Source organism: Schistocerca piceifrons, chromosome 1 (assembly GCF_021461385.2).
Source record: "Schistocerca piceifrons isolate TAMUIC-IGC-003096 chromosome 1, iqSchPice1.1, whole genome shotgun sequence".
Classification (NCBI taxonomy): domain Eukaryota; kingdom Metazoa; phylum Arthropoda; class Insecta; order Orthoptera; family Acrididae; genus Schistocerca; species Schistocerca piceifrons.
In genome coordinates this window covers 185,257,429-185,271,290 of record NC_060138.1, presented here as the reverse complement: position 1 = coordinate 185,271,290, position 13,862 = coordinate 185,257,429, and the positions used below count along the sequence as shown (strand labels likewise).

The following is a 13,862-nucleotide window of genomic DNA, read 5'->3' as shown; positions in this document are numbered from 1 at the left end:
GTAGTTGTGAATGAGAAGTACTTTTCGTATATAATATGAGACTATGATATGATAAGAAAGGAAAATGAGAGAACCAAACGGCGAAAATTTAATCTAGATGGAGCACAAATCAAAGGAAATCGATCACTTTACAAGCAAACTCAAAATCAGGATACGGAGAGAGGGCAATTTTAATAACAAACAGTGTAAGGTAGTGACAATAAAATTGCAACAACAGGAACTAAATAAGGATTTTGCTTCTTATTTTGTGTAAACAGTATAGCAGGAAAAATACATAACATTTGCATGTGATTGTGGGACATATATGATGCGAAATTTAGAACGGTAGCCGGCTTTCTCCTCCAATATGAAAGTATTTTGTTGACACCCACGTACATTAGGAGAAATGATCATTGTAGGTTTCGAACGGCAGGCATATTTTTTTGGTTTAACTAAGGCGTTTGACTGTGTTGATCACAACATATTGCTCCAGAAGTTGGACCTTTACGGAAAACGGGGAGTAGCTCACCGTTGGTTCACCTCTTATTTTAGCAACACACAGCAAAAGGTCATTATTCACAGTGTTGAGAATGGCTATGATGCGGGGGTCTGAATGGGGCACGGTCAGGTGGAGGGGGGGGGGGGGGTGCCCCAGGGATCAGTGTTGGGGCCACTCCTTATTTATATAAATGATATGCCCTCTAGTTTTATAGGTAACTCTAAAATATTTTGTTTGCTGATGACACTAGCTTGGTAGTAAAGAATGTTGTGTGTAACATAGGCTCAGTTTCAAGTACAGTTTCTAACACACAGTTCAACAAAACCTGACGTTTTAATTTCACATAATGGGCATATGATCAGTGAAACTGAACAGTTCAGACTTGTAGGTGTTCAGATAGACAGTAAACTGTTGTGGAAAGCCGATGTAGCACCTTGTTCGAAGACTTAATGCTGCCATTTTTACTATTCATACGGTATCTGAAGTGAGTGATCGTTCGACAAGAAAATTGGTCTACTTCGCATATTTTCATTCGCTTATGTCGCATGGTATTATATTTTGGGGTAACTCTTCCCATTCTACGAGGTGCATTCAAGTTCTAAGGCCTCCGATATTTTTTGTCCGGACTGGAAAGAGATAGAAACATATGCATTGTTTTAAAATGAGGCCGCGTTCATTGTCAATACGTCCCGGAGATGGCAGCACCGTACGGCAGATGGAATTTTACCGCCAGCGGCGAGAATGAGAATTGTTTTAAATACTTTAAATACGTTTTCCTTACTTGAACAGCGTGCAATCATTCGTTTTCTGAATTTGCGTGGTGTGAAACCAATTGAAATTCATCGACAGTTGAAGGAGACATGTGGTTATGGATGTGTCGAAAGTGCGTCGTGGGTGCGACAGTTTAATGAAGCAGAACAATGTGTGACAACAAACCGAAACAACCTCGGGCTCGCACAAGCCGGTCTGACGACATGATCGAGAAAGTGGAGAGAATTGTTTTGGGGGATCGCCGAATGACTGTTTGAACAGATCGCCTCCAGAGTTGGCATTTCTGTGGGTTCTGTGCACACAATCCTGCAAGACGACCTGAAAATGCGAAAAGTGTCATCCAGGTGGGTGCCACGAATGCTGACGGACGACCACATGGCTGCCCGTGTGGCATGTTGCCAAGCAATGTTGACGCGCAACGACAGCATGAATGGGACTTTCTTTTCGTCGGTTGTGACAATGGATGAGACGTGGATGCCATTTTTCAATCCAGAAACAAAGCGCCAGTCAGCTCAATGGAAGCACACAGATTCACCGCCACCAAAAAAATTTCGGCTGACCGCCAGTGCTGAAAGAATGATGGTGTCCATGTTCTGGGACAGCGAGGGCGTAATCCTTACCCATTGCGTCCCAAAGGGCACTACGGTAACAGGTGCATCCTACGAAAATGTTTTGAAGAACAAATTCCTTCCTGCACAGGAACAAAAACGTCCGGGAAGGGCTGCGTGTGTGCTGTTTCACCAAGACAACGCACCCGCACATCGAGCTAACGTTACGCAACAGTTTCTTCGTGATAACAACTTTGAAGTGATTCCTCATGCTCCCTACTCACCTGACCTGGCTCATAGTGACTTTTGGCTTTTTCCAACAATGAAAGACACTCTCTGTGGCTGCACATTCACCAGCCGTGCTGCTATTACCTCAGCGATTTTCCAGTGGTCAAAAGAGACTCCTTTGAAGCCTTCGCCGCTGCCATGGAATCATGGCGTCAACATTGTGAAAAATGTGTACGTCTGCAGGGCGATTACGTCGAGAAGTAACGCCAGTTTCATCGATTTCGGGTGAGTAGTTATTAGAAAAAAAATCGGAGGCCTTAGAACTTGAATGCACCTCGTAAAAGGATATTTTTGGCTCAGAAACGGGTGGTTCGGGCAGTAAGTTCACGAACCTCTTGTCGACTTCTGTTCACTAGTCTGGTTGTTTTGACATTGGCCTCTCAATATATACAGGGTGAGTCAGGAGGAAACGTACATGCTTTGAGAGGTGATAGTATTAGTGATTCTGAACAAAAAACGTGATATGGACGTATGCCATATTCCGAATTGTTTCCAAGGTAGAACACATTTAAATCACTTTTGTGCGTTTTTCTTGAATAACTCGAAAACCGCACCCTCCAGTGAAAACGTGTCGCAGTACAAAATTAAACTATATTAAATTTCCTATAAAAAGGTCCTATTCATTTTTTCTTTAGAACTAATGGTTTGTGCGAAGTGAGCGCGAGAAAGTTGAAAAGCTCGCTCGACGCGCGTGAGCTGTAGCTTACACGTAGTTTTTGTAGGCCAGGTATTTTCCCGACTTGATAGACCACAAGTGTCCCGTATCAAACTGTTCGTCTCAGCTTGCTACCACAATATGCTTCCTCAAATTGGCCTACAAAAAACACGTATGCCACAGCGCATGCACGTCGAGCGAGTTTTTCAACATTCTCGCGCTCTCTTCGCACAGATCTTTAGTTCTAGAGGGGAAAAAATTAATAGGACCCTTTTCGCCGGAAATTTAATGTAGTTTTAATTTTTTACTGCGACACGTTTTCGCTGAAGGGTGCAGTTTTCGAGTTATTCAAGAAAAACGTAAAAAAGTGATATTAAATGTGTTCTATCTCAGAAACCATTCGGAATAGGGCATACGTCCATACGAAGTTTTCTGTTCAGAATCACTAATACTATCCTCCCCCCCCCCCCCCCCCAAAAAAAAGTATGTACCTTTCCTCCTGAATCACCCTGTATATTCTTTACTGCCATTTCTTGTTAACAATATTAGCTTATTCCCAAGAGTAAGCAACTTTCACTCAGTTAATACTCGGCAGAAGTCAAACCTGCATTTGGATCGGACTTGCTTAACTATTGCGCAGAAAAGTGTGCAGTATACTGCTGCAGCCATTTTTCAATAAGCTACCACTAGAATTCAAAAACATTAGCAGTAATCCACGCGCTTTCAAATCGAAACTGAAGAGTTTCTTCGTGGGTCACTCCTATTCTGTTGGAGTTCCTTGAAAAATTAAGCTGATTCTTGTTGTATTGTTGATTGCGTTTACTTAAACTTATGGACTGACTTCTTTCGGGCTCATATACATATTGTTTTTATCTGCTATTACTTTAATGCTGTATTTCTTGTGCTGACACGTTCCATGACCTTGGATATTTGCTCCTCAATTTGGTCCTACGGAACTTGACGTGTAAATAAATAAATAAATAAATAATAAAGTAAGCTAAATCAGACCTCGCACAGAAAGATTTACACTGACATGACAAAAGTCATGGGATAGCGACTTGCACATGTACAGTTGGTAGTATCGCGTCCACAAGGTATAGAAAGGGCAGTGCATTGGTGGAGCTGTCATTTGTACGTGGGTGATTCATGACAAAAGGTTTCCGACGTGATTACGGCTGCACGAAGGGAAAAAACAGACTTTGAACGCGGAATGGTAGTTGGAGCTAGACGCATGGGACATTCAGTTTTGGAAATCGTTAGGGAATTGAATATACTAAGATCCACAGTGTCAACAGTGTGCCGAGAATACTAAATTTCACACATTACGTCTCAGCTCGTACAACGCGGTGGCTGACGGACTTCACTTGAACAACCGAGAGCAGCGGCGTTTGCGTAGTGTGCCAGTGCCATCAGCCACCCAACACGACGTGAAATGACCGCAGAATCAGTGTGGGACTTACAACGAACGTATCGATTAGGACAGTGCAGCGAAGTTTGGCGTTACTGGGCTATGACAGCAGATGATCGACGCGAGTGCCTTTACTAACTTCACGACATCGCCTGCAACGCTCTCTTTGGGCTCGTGACCGTGGCGCAGACACCACGAAGCCACGGACCCAAATTGTCAACAAGGCACTGTGCAAGTTGATCATAGCTCCGTAACGGTGTGGGATGCATGTACATGGAATAGCTTGAGTCATCTGGTTGAACTGAACCGATCATTGACTGGAAATGGTTATGATCGGCTGCCTTGGAGACCATTTGGAGCCATTCATGTACTTCTTTTCCTCCAACAACTATAGAATTTTTGTGGATGATAATGCGCCGTGTAATCGGGCCACAGTTGTTCGCGATTGGTTTATAGTTATTCGCACCAGCAACACTTTCGCAATTAAGGACGGCTATAGAGGAAGCACGGCCCAGTATTTCTATAGGGGGCCTTCCTACGAAGTGGTGAACCCATACCACGTCGAGTTGCTGTTCTACTCTGGGTAAAAGGAAGCCAACACGATCTTAGAAGGCGTCCCCCGACTTCGTCACTTCATTGTACATGCTGACTAGAAGAATAGTCTCTACACCCTGTTTATCGATGTTTATAAGTCGTAGGACTGCTGATATTTTTAAAAATACCGGGAATCTGATATACCAATATTTTAAAAAAGTTATCGGCCGCGAAGTATCGAAAAAATTGATATATCGTAGGAAAAAATATCGCCGGCCAAAAAAGAAAAAAAAGCTGCACATCGTATATATACTGCCAGTTTTTGAGCTGTATATCGAAGTAGGCCTACTTACTTATTAATAGATTTTGTATACAATATCACAAGCAGCAGCCTGCATGTCCCCCTCAGAGCAAGAACTGAAAGGAATACGATGCACGTTCATGCGTGACGGTAACCACTTCGCTAACAGTGGTAACCACATGTAAGTGGAACAATGAAAGGTGTCCGATGGGTCACTCGTTCGGTTTCGTCACATAGCGGCTTTGTCTGGAACACTTCATGTCGACTTTCCTTTTTTTGTAAACGCCAGCGAACTAGCAGTCGTAGTGTCAAAATCAAAATTTTGCGGTGAAGTTAAACGTTACAGTTTCTGTTGGTAGCTCCGATTATATCAGCATTTGCCCTCACTCGTCTCCACCCACCGCGAAGAGTCTTGTCATTTAGATGTTTGTTCGTCAGTTTCGCAACTGTTTTTGAAGAATGCTAATGTGAAAAAATAGCTTACTAGTTGTGTTAAAATTGTTTTTTTAAAGCGACTAGTGTGCTATTTATTCACTTCGGATATCTTTGTTATTCCGTTCGCAAACACCCCACCAGTGCAATCGGACGACTTTTTTGTGCCACCTATACTTCCTTCACACAGTCAAAGAGAAAGACTGGATGTGGCGAAAGCTCAAAAAGTAGTAAGATTCCTTCACACAGTGAAAGTAAAAATATGTTCTTCTGGAATTTCAAAAGAACAATTTCATATATTTACTGAAAATTGCGAAAAAAATATAAAGTAAAATTATTGGCACTCGATATTCCTATTTCGATGTCGACATTTTTTGGAAAAAATTATTTGGCCACCAAATTCGCCCGACATACTTTTTCAGCAAGCCCTAGTAAGTCTGACAGCAGAGGCAACATGTGTCTCAATTTATGACTTGAACGATAACCCCACGGAGATTTCGAAGACAGACACTAGTCATAACACATCAGTATGTGTAATGGCTCCTGTCCAAGTTACCGGTTATGCGAACAAGAAGTCATTGTTTTTAATACTCAGTGGCATCTCACGCCATGTTCCGGAACCGTTCTCCTAGGAGCCTCTTCAGTCGGATACGCCCGTGTGATGCTGTAAGTAGAGAAGTTTGTGTGACAGAGACGACGTGATGCTACATCTGTGCCTAAAGCTACCAGGTGCGACACTGTCGGCGCGCGCTTGTCTGTGCCTCATCAAAGGACGCGGCTACAGTTGTTGCCTTGGTGACAGTCCTTGGTGCTCCAGGTGTCTGTCGTCGCACTGTGTTGTAGCTAATAAGCGCGGCGGTACGATCTACACGGCCGAAGGAACTGTGTGTCCTCTCGGGCGCTAGTCGTGTTGGGCCGTTGAAATGTTGCATGGCGACTGAGTGTGGCCATCCTAAACCCATAGATGCCAAATTTATAAGACACTCTTGGGATACCGACCAACGCAAGCGGCAATATGGCGCAACGATGAACTGCAGCATCGACAGGCCACGATCCTGTCGCTATCTGTGACTACATTTGCTGGTAGACCTACACGTAGCATTACACATTCTTCTCACAACTAACCGACATTCTAGTTTCCGAATGTGAAACCCCGCAGTGTAACCTTGGCCTTATATAGATTATAGATTACTGCACTCTTGCGTACTTCGTGAGGTTGCGCTAAAATGATGATAATACGCGTATCTAAGCGTACAGTAAATGTCATGCCAATTTGACGTGTGCTGCATGTCATCTTTAAGGTGTTATAGATTTAATCGCCAGTAGTGTAGAATGTCTAACGACAAGCTAGCGAGGAAAATTCTGAAATAATCTAATTGTTTCGGTTCTCATTGACAAAGCTAACACAAATATCTAGAAGAAGTTGGTGTATCGTTAAGAAATCATTTCAGGCAGAACAAAATTTAGAACCATAACTAACAATCACAAATCTGCTGAGGATCTCCCTCGCTAAGCTACAAGTTTGAGGAGACTGGAAGAAGAAAAACAGTAAACGGATGTAAACAGATTGGGAGGGAAAGAAGTGCTCCTCAGTTGGGCTCAACGAGGAATTAAAAATAAAAACAAAGAATTAGCCAAGTGCGAGTAGGACTCGCGCACTGAGGGTTCCGTGCAAAATTAATCATATATATACGTTGACGGAAAAAAACGCAACACCAAAAAATAATTAATGTAGAGTAATGAAATTTTGGGAATACGTTTGTCTAGGTAACACATTTAAGTGATTAACATAGCAAGATCACAGGTTAATGTAAGCGCGCGAAACGCCGTTGCAAATGTGAAATTCTGGTACATTAATAATCACTGTAACGACCAGAATGTTGAATGGAAGCATGCAAACGTGCCTGTATTGTGTTGTGAGGGTGCCGGATGCGTTTCTGCGATGACGTTCCATGCCTGGTGCATTTGGTCGGCCAATACAGGGACTGTTAAAGCTATTTGTGGAGATGAAGGAAACGTTAGCGACAGCCCCGGACATTTGCACAAGCCCCGCTCATTTACCCTCCTCAAAACACCTACCCCCGCCAAACCAACCAAGAGCGCATCAATATAATCTTTGGTAGTCCTCGTCGCTGTCGTGTTTTTGTTCGTCGTTTTTTGTTTTACCGCGGTTGTTCATACTAGCAGTGTTGTGCTCTTAGTACTTCTTAGCAGTTTGTGTAATACTGTCAAAATGAAACATAGATATGCACTCTCAATAAAATTATCATACACAAGGTACCTAATCTTGACTGTTGTGGCCAACTGCTGTCAAAGCTGATATCTAACAGACATTAAAGTACGATAAGATGTGTTGGAATGACACTGACGAAATTATGTACATGTGTTTAACAATAGTCAGCTCTAAAGCTCTCCAACACTGAAGAAGAACTCAAAGTAATTTCGTGTCTGCTATAAGCAAGCTGTCATAAGAGTTCACAAGTAAAAATTCACCCATTACACAAGCAAATATTAATGAAGAATGTCACTGTATAAATATCTGACTGCTTGCGTTACGCACTTGTACATTATCCCACTCTTATATTCTTTAGTCTTAACGAGGTAATCAGAAACAAACCAAGACATCGACTTTGCCTTGTTTATGCAGAACATTGACTTTAGACAATCGAGATAATGGACAGCATCCTTGGCGATACTACCAATTAATATTTCCCAACAGAATTTCTTACACTACGCGAGGTGACGGAAATTTGCGCTCACTGCAGTTAACAAATATCAGATTTTTTGATATAGTGCAGATGAAAGCTCATGAAATAAAAAAGACAGTGTGGATATCATTTTTATTTTTCTTTCTTATTGATGATTTTTCAACTCGCATATTCAACGAACATATTTCTAATTCTTTTCACAATGGTACCGGAAAAACTGTATTTCGTACTAACTACTGATTTTTCTCCCTTGTTATGACTGGCATAACTGTGATACGAACAACTTTGACGTTGGAACATGCGGCACACTATGGGTGGAGCCTAGGATATGGATTGGTGTGGAGGGGGATGATTGGGCGGGACTTGTGCACCGTCCGGGGCTGTCGCTAACGTTACGTGTGGATGACGCAGGAGTCGTCCGATAACGTCCCGTATATACTCCATTGGGTACGGACCTGCTGATCGAGCAGCCCAAGGCAAAACTATAAACACTGTAGAGCATGCTGAGTTACAGTAGTGGCGTGTGGGCTAGCGTTATCCTGTTGGAAAAAACAGCACTGTACGTGATGGGAGCACGCAGGTCGAATCACCAGATTGACGTACAAATGTGCTGTCACGATGCGTGGGATAACCACGAGAGTGACCCTGCTGTCATACGAAATCGCACCCCCAGACCATAAATCCAACGCACGGCTATCAGTGGCCCTGAGGCAGAACCAACTTGCGTCAGAAAACACAACAGGCCTTCTCCCTGCTGTCCAATGAGCTCTCGGTTGACACCACTGAATTCGCAAATGGCGTTGGCTGTGGTTTGAGGTCAGGGCGTCTGGATCGGAGAACTCCTTGAAATATATAGTCGATTTGTAACAGTTCGTAGCGTCAATGAGGTGCAAACTACTGCTACGATTGCTGCTGCGGATGCAGTAAAGATGCGCCAGAGGCTTCTCGGTAATGCCGAATGGCCGTCTGAAACCCGGGCTTCTCGTGACCACCGCTGCCAGCATTCATGTATAGTAGCTACACTCCAGCTGAGTTTTTCTGCAAAAATGCAGATACGAATCGGCGGGGGGCAGACCGGTGTATCGGCCCCGGGCGGCAATTTCAGGGGGGGGGGGGGGGGGGCAAATTCATATTCTTGAAGGGGTTGAAAAGCATCCCAGTTGGTTTTTGAACACATTATAAGTTGATTTTCCAACGAATCATTTTGATGTTTGAATGTGTGCGAAGGGTGTGTGATGTCTCTGCCAGGGGCGTCCTCGTCGCATCTAGAAATAAAAAAAACTTACCCGCAGATAAAAGGGGACGGGGCTATAAGAGCTAAGCCGAATAAACCCGAAGGGTGAATGCCAATCGCTGTTTGTTTATGTGGTTGATTGGGTCTGCGAACGATCAGCGAAATCCAGAGTGGAAATAAACAATTAACGGTAAGAAAGATTACGTATAATCTTTTCGGTATATCCAAGAAAATGAAATTTTGCCAGAACGCTACTCCACCAAGTGTCAGTTAGGCGCCGAAAACGCGTTGTACTAACATGTAATAACTAACGCATAACCGGAAAATAAACACTGGTTAACTGGACATGTGATTCTGGCAGGGTTAGTTGAAGCTAACCGGAGAATGTTTCGACAATGGCAGGAATAGTTACAGAATTATTGATGACAAGATAGTTTGTTAGAACGAGGAAGGAGAAGAAACGGGGACATCACAAAAATTAGATGGAAGACTATGACGATTCCAAATGTATCCGCAATTTGATTATGTTTTTGTTTATTTTGGTAGTACTGTCATTTTACGTTGATGACGCATGCTTTGTTTATTTGTTGTTACATCTTTGCAATTTTCAAGCTGCCAGGTTAGCTTCGTTATCGCTGCCGTGCTGTCAATCATGGCTGCTCCGCTGTCTATTTGCACCAAATAAGAGCATCGTTCAGTGATCCGTTTTTTATGGTCGGAATGCGAATCAGGGGCCTAAACTCATCGAAGACTTTCGGTATAGTGTGGGAACAGTGTTTTGCCGCAAAGGAGTGTCTACGGATGGACGCACGATGAAAGAGCCGGACGACCGTTTACCGCCACAATTGAAGAAACCATTTAGCGTTCACGTGAAATGATTCTCTTAAGCAGATGATTATCTATTGACGAAGTGACACATTGTCTGCAAATTAGTCACGGTTCTGCCTACGAAATCATCCACAACAGACTTGGGTTTCATAAAGTTTGTGCAAGATGGATCCCAAAACAACTCACGCAGTTGCATAAACAAACGCGATTGGTGGTGGTGGTGGTGGTTAGTGTTTAACGTCCCGTAGACAACGAGGTCATTAGGGACGGAGCGCAAGCTCGGGTTAGGGAAGGATTGGAAAGGAAATCGGCCGTGCCCTTTCAAAGGAACCATCCCGGCATTTGCCTGAAACGATTTAGGGAAATCACGGAAAACTTAAATCAGGATGGCTGGAGACGGGATTGAACCGTCGTCCTTCCGAATGCGAGTCCAGTGTGCTAACCACTGCGCCACCTCGCTCGGTAAACGCGATTGGACATGAGCGAAAAACACTTGGAGCGCTATGGTAACGAGGGGGACAACTTAGACAGGATCATTACTGGTGAAGAAACATGGATCCATCATTACGACCCAGAGAGTAAGCGGCGGAGTATGGAATGGAAACATACAAATTCGCCGTGCAAAAAAAAATTCGAGACCCAGCCGTCCGCAGGAAAACAGATGCTTACGGGTTTGTTTTTGGGACGCATAAGGTCCAGTACTGGAACAATTATGGGGAAAGGGGCACAACAATAAACAGTATACGTTACAGTGAGATGCTTACTGCTAGGCTAAAGCCTGCAGTTCGGAGCAATCACCGAGGATTGCTGTCAAAAGGTGTTGTGTTGTTGCACGGAAATGCCCGCCCGCATACTGCTGAAACGCTCCATAAACTCAAATTTGAAGTACTGGATCATCCTCCATATAGTCCCGATCGTGCCCCCTTCTGACTATCACTTGTTTGGTCCACTCAAACAGGCATTAAGGGGCCGTCGATTTGCCTCGAACGAAGCAGTGAAAGAAGAGGTGCATTCCTGGCTGACAGCTCAACCGATAACCTTCTTTTATGAGGGCATCAGGAAGCTTGTTCAGCGATGGACCAAGTGCGTTGAAACGCAAGGAGACTATGTTGAAAAATGATAATATTTTATAACTACTTCGCGGAGCCGTCGGTCTGAGGGCGCCTTGCCACGGTTCGCGCGGCTCCCCCCGTCGGAGGTTCGAGTCCTCCCTTGGGTGTCAGTGTTGCCCTTAGCGTAAGTTAGTTTAAGTTAGATGTAGTGTGTAAGCCTGATAACCGCAGATGTTTGGTCCCATAGAACTTAACACAAATATAAAAAAATGTACTTTGCGGATAATAATTGACTTACCCTCGTATAAAAATCTTGTATTCTAGTTTTCTATCTCATGCTTCAGAAACTGGACCATATGAATGAAATGTGGAACAATTTCCTAACAGAACTTTTTGGCTGTAGTAGCCCTATTAGGCATTTGATATTGGTACTTCATGAATTATGTTCTGTCGTGTTATTTCTCCAAACTAGGTACGTAAAAATGACCATTCGTGCCAACACAATCTCGCGTATTTGGCGTGTGTTAAAACTGCTGCAGTATTAGAAAGGGCTATTTCATTTTATGCAGCAAACAGTGACAAAATATACGTAATCCACACAAGACTAGGGTACTATTCGTATTAACAGCTTCTTCAGTATTTGACAAAGACATTTTTATTTTTCATATAGCAAAACGTTTGGCAGCTTCGATGCTTTCGCAGGAAGGAAAGCACGCCATGTAAAGCTGCAGCAAGATTAGATGGAGAAAAATGCTGGGACCTAAGGAGTGAGAAGAAACGTGTGTTGTCTTGCTTGTCTTTTGTTCACCGGTTTTATGTTTCCTGTACTTAATTTTATGTCACACAAAAGAGAAAGTTACTAGCTAATAGGCAATAAAGAGTGCAGATTTTCTGGAGCTCTTATGCTCCCAGTCACAAATAATCTGACCCAGTATTAATTGATTGTCTTTTGTCTTTTAAGGAGTAGGATGTCAAACGGCCGACTGGGAGCAGGAGAGGTACCACAGGACATTTTAATTTCCACTGTCCTCAATATAGGCTTGACGACTTCTATTACAAAATATACACGTTTGAATTCCACAGAGCGAAATACAGTGATGTGCGATAGAAGACTACTATGTGAAGAGGCGTGGCTCTGCTCTTTGGCACACTTATAAGACCGAATAACAGTCTTATATTTCCTCGAAAATATATATATATATATCTCAAACTCTTCAGGAAAATGTGCGCTAGAAAGTGAACATATTCTTGAAAAAACATTTCTTTTTAAATTTTGACGTCCTATCTCAAACGCCACTACAAGCTTTTGCACCCGTTCGGAAATATCGTAGATCCGGGGCTGCAAAACGCAGAAGTAACATCCAGCTCCTCGTAGCCATATTACACGACCTCGTTCATTCTCAGTGAGGTGTCGGTACCGGCGCTTTTGTCGCCTTAAAGGCATAGTGGCGCCACAAGATTTCTATCTCAGATGTAGAAACACGCCTACCAACTTTCGTTTATGTCGCACCGCCCTTTCTTGGTGTAGCGATTTTGTTCGTCCATCCCGGGAATGGAGTATCTCAGCGATTTTTGCCTGTTTTCGGTATAGATACGGCAAGATATCGGTCCCGGGAATTCCCAAGACGCTACCAAAATCTCCACTACAGCCCTAAAAACTAGCGGACATACAAAAAAAGCGAGCAGGAGACTTCAGTTTATACATTTAGGTTTAATAAAATATTTTATTTAGTACTAAAATATGACTACAACTTATTTTTTTGTTTGGCTGGAATAATGTTCGTCTGTCATGATTTTGACGGATGATGATATACAGTGTATGTTCTAATGGCAAAAAGATATTTTTATGCGATATAATTACAGTATAACAATTTTCAGATTGTATTGCTTTACTTGTGCAGTGAAACCTTGCTTACTGCCAAATTTCATGATTCTACCTCAACAGCAAATACCTATATGAGTTGGTGAGTGGGTTTGCAAGTATCAAAATATGCGACATAAATGACCGAATCTTTTGATTGAAGCTTAAAATTTTTCCACTGCCAGGGAATAATAGACTTAAGTATGTGACACAAATTTGAATTTGATAAGCCAACCTGTTCCAGAGAAAAAAAGGATCTTAACAGAGGAGCAGACAGACAGATGAATAAAAAAGATAAAAATTATTATTATCGTGTCGCATTACAAATTAACAATTATTAGACTTTTTCTTTACTTACAGTGTGAGACACTTTAAATTTTATGACTCTAGGTCAACGAGAAGTATCCTAAAGCTTTCGATAAGTGAGTTTTTGAGTATCAAAATATGTAACATAAATATCCCTTTTGATTAAATCAAGTTAGAAACTTAACTTTTACGCTGTTAAGGGGCCTTATATCTTAATGTGTGACATAAATTTGAACTTGATACGTCTACCCACTCCTGAAAAGAAGGGTTCTTAGCAGTCTGGCAGACAGACTGACTGACGGGCAACAAAGCGAGCGTGAGGGGTTCTGATTTAGAGATTGAGGCACGGAACCGCAAAGAAACACTTAGATCTTAAAATAATGGTACAGTTAGTCGGTTAACTCAGCACATAAATATATGTGCTCGAATATTCAATGCCAGGGGTACCTTAATGATTA

The 13,862-nt window shown here is 42.6% G+C and overlaps 2 protein-coding genes across 4 annotated transcripts in view; one reads left to right on the top strand and one right to left on the bottom strand.

The window, feature by feature from the left end:
- Positions 1-13,862, top strand: part of LOC124785323 (double-stranded RNA-specific editase Adar-like) — a 142,733-nt gene that overhangs the window by 79,991 nt on the left and 48,880 nt on the right. The gene's annotated exons all lie outside the window — the stretch shown is intronic.
- LOC124785359 (tyrosyl-DNA phosphodiesterase 2-like) overlaps positions 1-13,862 on the bottom strand; it is a 170,404-nt gene that overhangs the window by 153,593 nt on the left and 2,949 nt on the right. The gene's annotated exons all lie outside the window — the stretch shown is intronic.